The sequence below is a fragment of the Sabethes cyaneus genome, chromosome 2, assembly GCF_943734655.1.
Source record: "Sabethes cyaneus chromosome 2, idSabCyanKW18_F2, whole genome shotgun sequence".
In the NCBI taxonomy this organism is placed as follows: Eukaryota; Metazoa; Arthropoda; class Insecta; order Diptera; family Culicidae; genus Sabethes; species Sabethes cyaneus.
In genome coordinates, this window is record NC_071354.1 from 173,124,911 (window position 1) to 173,132,211 (window position 7,301).

Here is a 7,301-nt window from a genome sequence, read left to right on the forward strand (position 1 = left end):
TGCAAGTCTTCTTAGATGCTTCTCCGCATGGATTTTTCAGAAATCACTTTCGTAATCACATCTTTGACGTACATTTTTATAGATTTGCAATGAAACCGTTCAGTACTATAACGTAAACGTAAACATATACACCATATCAACAGAAATAAGTAGAGTAAGGAGGGGTAAAAGTGCGATGCGGGTAAAAGTGCGATTTAATGATTTATCGGTGCAGATTCCGAGTAAATTGACTACATTGGCATGGATGGGTGACTACTTTGACAGCTTGAATCTAACGTAAACTTTGGTTGCTTACGAAGTATAGTTGCTGAGTTATGTGCAAATGTTATTTTAAGGCGGTTTTGATGTAATTTATCGTTATACGGCAAATACGATATCAACAGGAGGATATTACTTGTTGAAAATTTGTAGCAGCGTTTCACATCACTCACATATCTGTTTTTAAAATACGGTGAAAAGAATTTACAAAATATATTTCGCTTTTCCGTAATTTAATCTAATCCCGTCAAGCGCCTAGCGGAGTAAAAGTACGATTCACGGACGGGGCAAAAGTGTGATTCATGGACGAGGCAAAAATGTATAGGTAATTATATACAGCTTTAGGCACTATATTACAGATACTAGAAATGGAAGATCTGCAGAAAACTGTGTGCTCTACAGATGTTGGCCGGAGGAAAACAATGTTTTTCCGCTGATGCAACAAAAAACAAACGTTTGGAAAAGTTTCGATCTAACGGATAATATGGTTTTGTTAGCTACTGTTGTGCTAATTTCATGGATTCGAGCTTCGCACTTTTGCCACGTGGTATTCGTACTTTTGCCCTGCTAGTGGGGTAAAAGTGCGAATCGGCACTGGATCAGAAGAAAGAGGAATTTATTTTGCAAAACACTATTACCGCAGATGATTTATAGTTAATTGTGAAGACATTGAGTTACTGCATCACTATAAAATATATTATGTTGTTGACCTTCTTCATATCTCACGAAAGTTGATGACAACTTCAAACATCGCACTTATGCCCCGCCCTACGCTAACTGTGTTGAAAAATTCATAGCAGCAAAAAACTCAATGAGATTTCAAGCACAAGAAATTTCAACTTTGATCAGAAGCGCCGAACTCACATATGAATTTCTCTCGCTATTATATGCGATGTCTCTGTTGGTATGCGATGCGAACCAAATTCAGCAGTGAGCATTTTGCTTACTTCTTCCACGGCTGGCATTTCATACAACGAACCAGAGAGCGAAAGAGAATTAACCGCCAGAGAAAACATCAGCAGCGAAAAAAGCTAGCACACCTTCATGAAATAAGATGGTAAACAAATTGGCAGAAATTACATTTTTCCTTCGCGGAAATCGACATTTTCTTAACTAGAAAGTAAAAAGCCTAATAAGAATTAGATAAACATGTAGTTTAAATGTGTGTTTTAGTTTAACTTTACGATTTATTTAGAGATTCATTCTCTTACGCTCAGTCACATGTACGTATCGCACGAGAGAATGCCTATGCTGTTCAACAACGAATTTGTATGTATAGGTGTATATCTCCGGGTCGCAGTTGAAGCAAAGCAGAATATGATCAAGCGGGAAGAAATATATGTGAGTTTTGTGCTTCTTGCTATGAAAACAGAAAAACTCACGCGTAAGTTTTTCCTGCATAGGATCAAGTTGACATGATTCACAGTTGATTTTAATTTTTGACGAGTTTTGAGATTTCGAGTTTTAACATCACTGATAAGTAATTAGTTACACGAATTAACCCAATATTAAACTTTTAACATTTTTGCATTTTTCCTTGTAGAGGTATTAAAAACATTGTAATGATTCTTTAAAAAGTGAAAAAAGTTTAATGTAGCAATAAAATATGTGTTTTAGTCTTCAAATTTATTGACCAATGTTTTAACACATGCACTGGTATTTGAAGATTATCGATAACCACTAAAATTCAATGCTTCTATCAATGACTGTCACCAGATGTGGAAAATAACTAACATAGTCGAAGCTACGGAATGCTGTAAGTATTGTATAATAACTACCTGCAAAATACCATGGCTGAAATTAATCTTTTACAAAGATTAATGATACAGAGTCAACAATATTAACCTACACACCTCTTAAATAATGTCAAATCAAATCAATAAACTTATTTTGCACCGTTCAAAACCAGATAACCGCTGCATAATAAATGTCAACTGAGTAATTTTATTCGATTAAACATTTGCTTTTTTGCAAAGGTCTGTCATCTTGAAACATACCTGCTTACTACTAATGGTCATCCAGTTCAGTTCTCATAGGGCACCAAGACTTCCAATCCACTATCGATTAATCATTCGGTTAATCCCAACTTAATACCGTAGAGGTAACTGACCTACTCTATGAAATATCAAACCTGTCTAATGACATTTTACCAACCCACCGACTGCTGTAAATTAACGAAATAAAATGCTATCGCGTGTTAGATTGCCTAGGTATATGCTCTCAGGTTACTGTAAATAAGAACCACCCAAAAGCTTAGTTCTTTTTGGTCTGATATTCAACCTTCCGGATGCTGGCGCAATGATTTCCTTTTTAGCAGTAGCATTTAGTACTAAATCTCCGATTACCGCTCAGCAAATTAGTGGCTTTGTGGTTAGTTAATTGAGTAAGGGTGGCTAGCAAGCAGGTTCGTGCAATCTCATTGTTGCGTTTTAAAAGGGTTTTAGATTTCAACGGTTTCTGCTTTTCAGAATCATACAGTGAGTGGCACGCGACCAATTTGGCGATTTTTTCCGAGTTGAATGCAGCTGTTCGAGTGTGATGAAGATGATGACCTGTTCTTTTATGGGATGATGAGCTTGCCTTTTCGGGAGTTTCGATCGATCGGAACCGTTAGATTAGGTCATTGGTATACCAATAACTGCAGAAACAGTCAAGGTCTCAAATAATTAAATAATGAATGAATGTGTATGTCAAATCACGAAGCCAATCCTTAGGTCGTATTTTTTTTGTTCTGATGGATGGGCAGCTGAGAAAGCTACAGGCAAGTGGAAGCAATGGTAATGTTTATTATACACCATTGCAACATGCAGGGCCTTGCAAGTGACTCTAAAGCGTCATACAATGTGCAAAAAAAAATACATGCTGACAGGTAAATACAATGTCCACCAGAGTGTACAGCATGAATGGATGAGTTGCAAAACATTACATAACCTTCCGCGAGTGCGAGTTCTTTGTACACTGACTTTGAAGTAATCAAAACAATAACTTCGAAGACCATCACGCAAGTCTCTGGTTACGGTTGAAATGAAAGCTGTGTGGTTCTGGTTCAACGCAGGTTCTTCGAGGTATCGATCAGAACAAATTTTGTTGGAAATTTTATTATTTTTACCACTTTTCACTACAAATTAAAAACAATTCTTACCATCATAAGAACACAATTAACTGTAACTCTATAATGTCCGAGATTCGATCGTAAAATCATCCACAAAAACTATGCGTACTAGAATACAAGTTAAACTCAACTTAACTTGTGTCAAGGCAACTGTCAAAGTGTCAACACTATTTCATTTGAGTTGCATTAAAATGATAACTGCAGTGCTGTTTTGAATTAAGCCGAGACTTCAATTGCAATAGCAGTTTTTTATGGTCGTTTTTTTTCGACAGCAAAAAAACTGAACACAATGTACTGCAACTCTAGCGATTAACAGATGTTGACTCTTAATTTATTTAGAATAGTCTCACGTGCTGCATTGTAGGTGTTGAATTTTCCTAGAAAAATCTCGGATGAGTTCATGTTGAACAATTGAATCCAAACGAATGAATCAGTGATTTCAGGAAGCTAAAACAGATTTTCAGGAAACTGAAATAGATCTCTGAACTTACCTACGAGTTGAACGTTCGCTTGAGATCTGGTCAAAACAACATTTCCATCATTTTTATGATTAGATTAAGCCACCTACATAATACCATAATTCCATTTACCGAATGGTTCTTACCATATTGGACGTTTGTTCTATGGACGACGGGGTCATGCAGAGCTTTGAATCCACGCCGGCGCAATGTAGGTCAAGCACGACAGTAGGTACTGTTTGCTTGCATTCTGGCCAACAGAAAGAGAATGTGTATGATGGCCACGCGACAGAGCTCTGAAACTTTCGGAATATGGATAAACGCGAAACCAATTTATTGGGCAATACTTGACCGGCGGCTTCGAACACGATATATCGTAATTATACAACCAGTGTGCAATTCAATGAATGATGGTGCCATTAAAAATGTTCCAATTTGTGGTAAATGGCAGAAAACGCCATTTGGTCAAAATGTTCGCATTGTCATCGGACCGGTTGATGTAATGTCAATTTGCAACAAATCTAGATATCGGGGTAACATTGTTGTTTTGTGTGTACCTAGTGTTGAATTCACCATTTTATTATTAATTGAAATTTAAACGTTAAGTTCAATTTGCATTTTTTTTTGCATACAGTAGAGACCGCTTAGCTAATCAGAGACCATTCTATTTCCCTTCTCTTTACAGTTAACACCGCGAATACTCAAAATAGCGATAGTAATATGCGTCGTCGTAGCAATCTTCTCACAGACCACAGACAGCGCTCAGAGTAAGTATATGGCAGGCATCAACCCACAGAAACAGCCAGCCAGCTGTGCCTGGACTGCTGGGTGACATTTTACCGATCGTAATCTAAACCGACTTCACAGTCCACTAGGCTCAATAAATAAATTAAGTCAATTTATTACCCTGGTCGAGTAGCTAATTCATGAAACCTCTCGAATGCCGGCCGTCGCGCTAACGGCATGAATATCCTCTGTTATGTCACAATGCGTGCTTCTACAGAACTAAATCCCGAGATCGGAAGTTTCTAATTGGTCTATTGACAGATTGATTTATGCTAGAACCTTTAAGAGAGGATACGTTGTGCAACGCATGACAATCTTGATTATTATTATAATTTTTATTCATTCATTGGTATTTCGCATAAAAACAAACCAAACAAAGTTTTGTTTGATCGTCAGATTTTATTGTTTAATTATTTAATTTGCTCCACAACACGATGAGAGACGATTACGTCAAAAATCATTATAACTTTTCCAGGAAAACCAAATGTTTTTGAAATTGGTTTTTCTCCCTTCAGTCTCAAGTCGAATGTTTTCGGACTTTGAATTACTATAGTGCAATATTGTGCATTTTTCCTCATTTCAAAGCATTGCCGAGAGCTAAGTCACGACGACCAATTACAACTTTTAATCATTAGTGAGTTTATAAAAAAAATTACTATTGCCACATGTCATAAATCTAACAGCCAGCATTTGATTGAGTCTATTGGGAATAAAAGGAATCATTTCTGGTATTTTCATTTCCGTCCTTTAACAATGCTCTAGTGCCGTATGAGAGTGATTTCTGAACAGACATTATAAGTTTGATTGTCATTGTGTGAATTGTGTGCTTTTAAATACTTGCCACTAGTTGCGGTGTTGATTATCTAACAGAATTGTGAACAAAAATTTAAAAAATAGGCCAGTTGATGAACTGATGAAACAGGTGACGAGTTCATTACTCATTTTAAGCTGTTGCATACGCATCCAATTAGTAGCTGTACCTATGGACATTTTATTGCGTTAAAATCCATAAAATGATTTATTATTCCATTTACGTTTACACATTTCGAACCCATATCAGAAAAGCAGTATTGTTGCTGTTTTTCCAACATGAGTAGTTTTTCTAAGAAAGCGAATAAAATCATAGTGAAAAGTTGTAAGTAAGTTATGTAAGTATATGAGGCAGTAGTCATGCATTAGAGAATTTACATAATATTGAATAAAGCCATTTCATTTTTCATTGCGACTTGTTTGAAATTTTTTATTTCAACTTTTCAACAAAATGATCGTGAGGGTAAATTTGAACGTTTTTTTCTGCTGATTAAGCTGTCAAATTAGAAATGGGCCATATAACGGGTGACAACCAAAATTTTGGAATTTTTTTCTCAAACTGTCAAAAAAAAACAAAGATACATGAAGAAGATCTGATTTACCGAAATTAAAGATACATCATCCATTGTTGAAAAAAAATAGTGTACATTTGAAAACGGTCCGTAATCGGCTGTTCGGCGAAGCTTTTGTTTGACGTCGAAACAGGTACGTTGTACGACCGTCATGTCAACTTTGCGAATGCATCTCTTGATTCTACCAATCAACTGTTTGCAATTCATGGCTCTCCAGTTATTTTTGTACACCAAGGAACTCAAAATACTGAAGAAATCTTCGATTGGGCGCACTGAGACAGATTTTTCGGGTCGTGGTTTTTTGGTAAAAATGAGATCGAATGGATATTCAGCAACGATTGTGTTTTTTGGCGTAATGCGATGATGCTCCGTACGGCCAAAACACGTATTGTCCATCTGCACGATGTTTTCGTAGAAACGGGATCATAATTTTCTTCAAACATACGTCTGGTGCACATCTACTGATAGCCAAACCAGAGGGTTTGTTGTTGAAAAAACGAGAAACCTAACGATGTCCTTCTGTGTCTATAATTTAACTAGTCTTCCACTACCTTGTTTGCGAATAGTTGTTGGGCATCTTAGGATATGGTAAACAGTCGAAGCCGCAACATATTCGCTTTTTAAATGTTGTACCGTATACTTTTTCGTTCGTAGAAGTGTACAATGCGCTTCCGAAAGGCTTCTTGTTTCGACGTCATTTTAAGCAAAACAAAGCAAACATAAACAAAACAAAAAATATTGACAAAAAGGGGAGAGAGAGCTAACACATACATACTCTCATTTCTCTCTGAGCTCGTTTGTTGTTGAGTATAGGGGCCTCAAAAAAATTCCAAGATTTAAGTTGTCATCCGTTATTTGCACGCACAGTCAACCTTAAGGTGAAATTAGCCGCCATCGATTCTGCCAATTTCAAAAGCAATTTTTTTGTTTGAAACAAAAATTCTGATTATGAAAATATATTCCCTGTGTTCAGATTGACAAGAAGAATGCAGTATTTACATTTTTATAAACATAATCCCGCTTTTGGGCCGAAAAACTGCTTCCGGAATTGGGCTTTCCGACTGCTAGTTTCCCGTTAGAGAATATTTTGAAAGATAATATTCGATTGATTCCATTCAAAAAACAACGAGTGCACGGTTTCACTAAAGCGCAGAAGGATGCAACAGCCTAAAGATGTCGGCAACTGGTCAAGCGTCACGACGATTGTGAAATTCTGTTTTCAAACGAAAACATGTTCCTCCTCCTACAGGATCACCACAACCAATCGATAAAGAAGGGTCAAATCTTAGAAAGACGTTTAAGCCC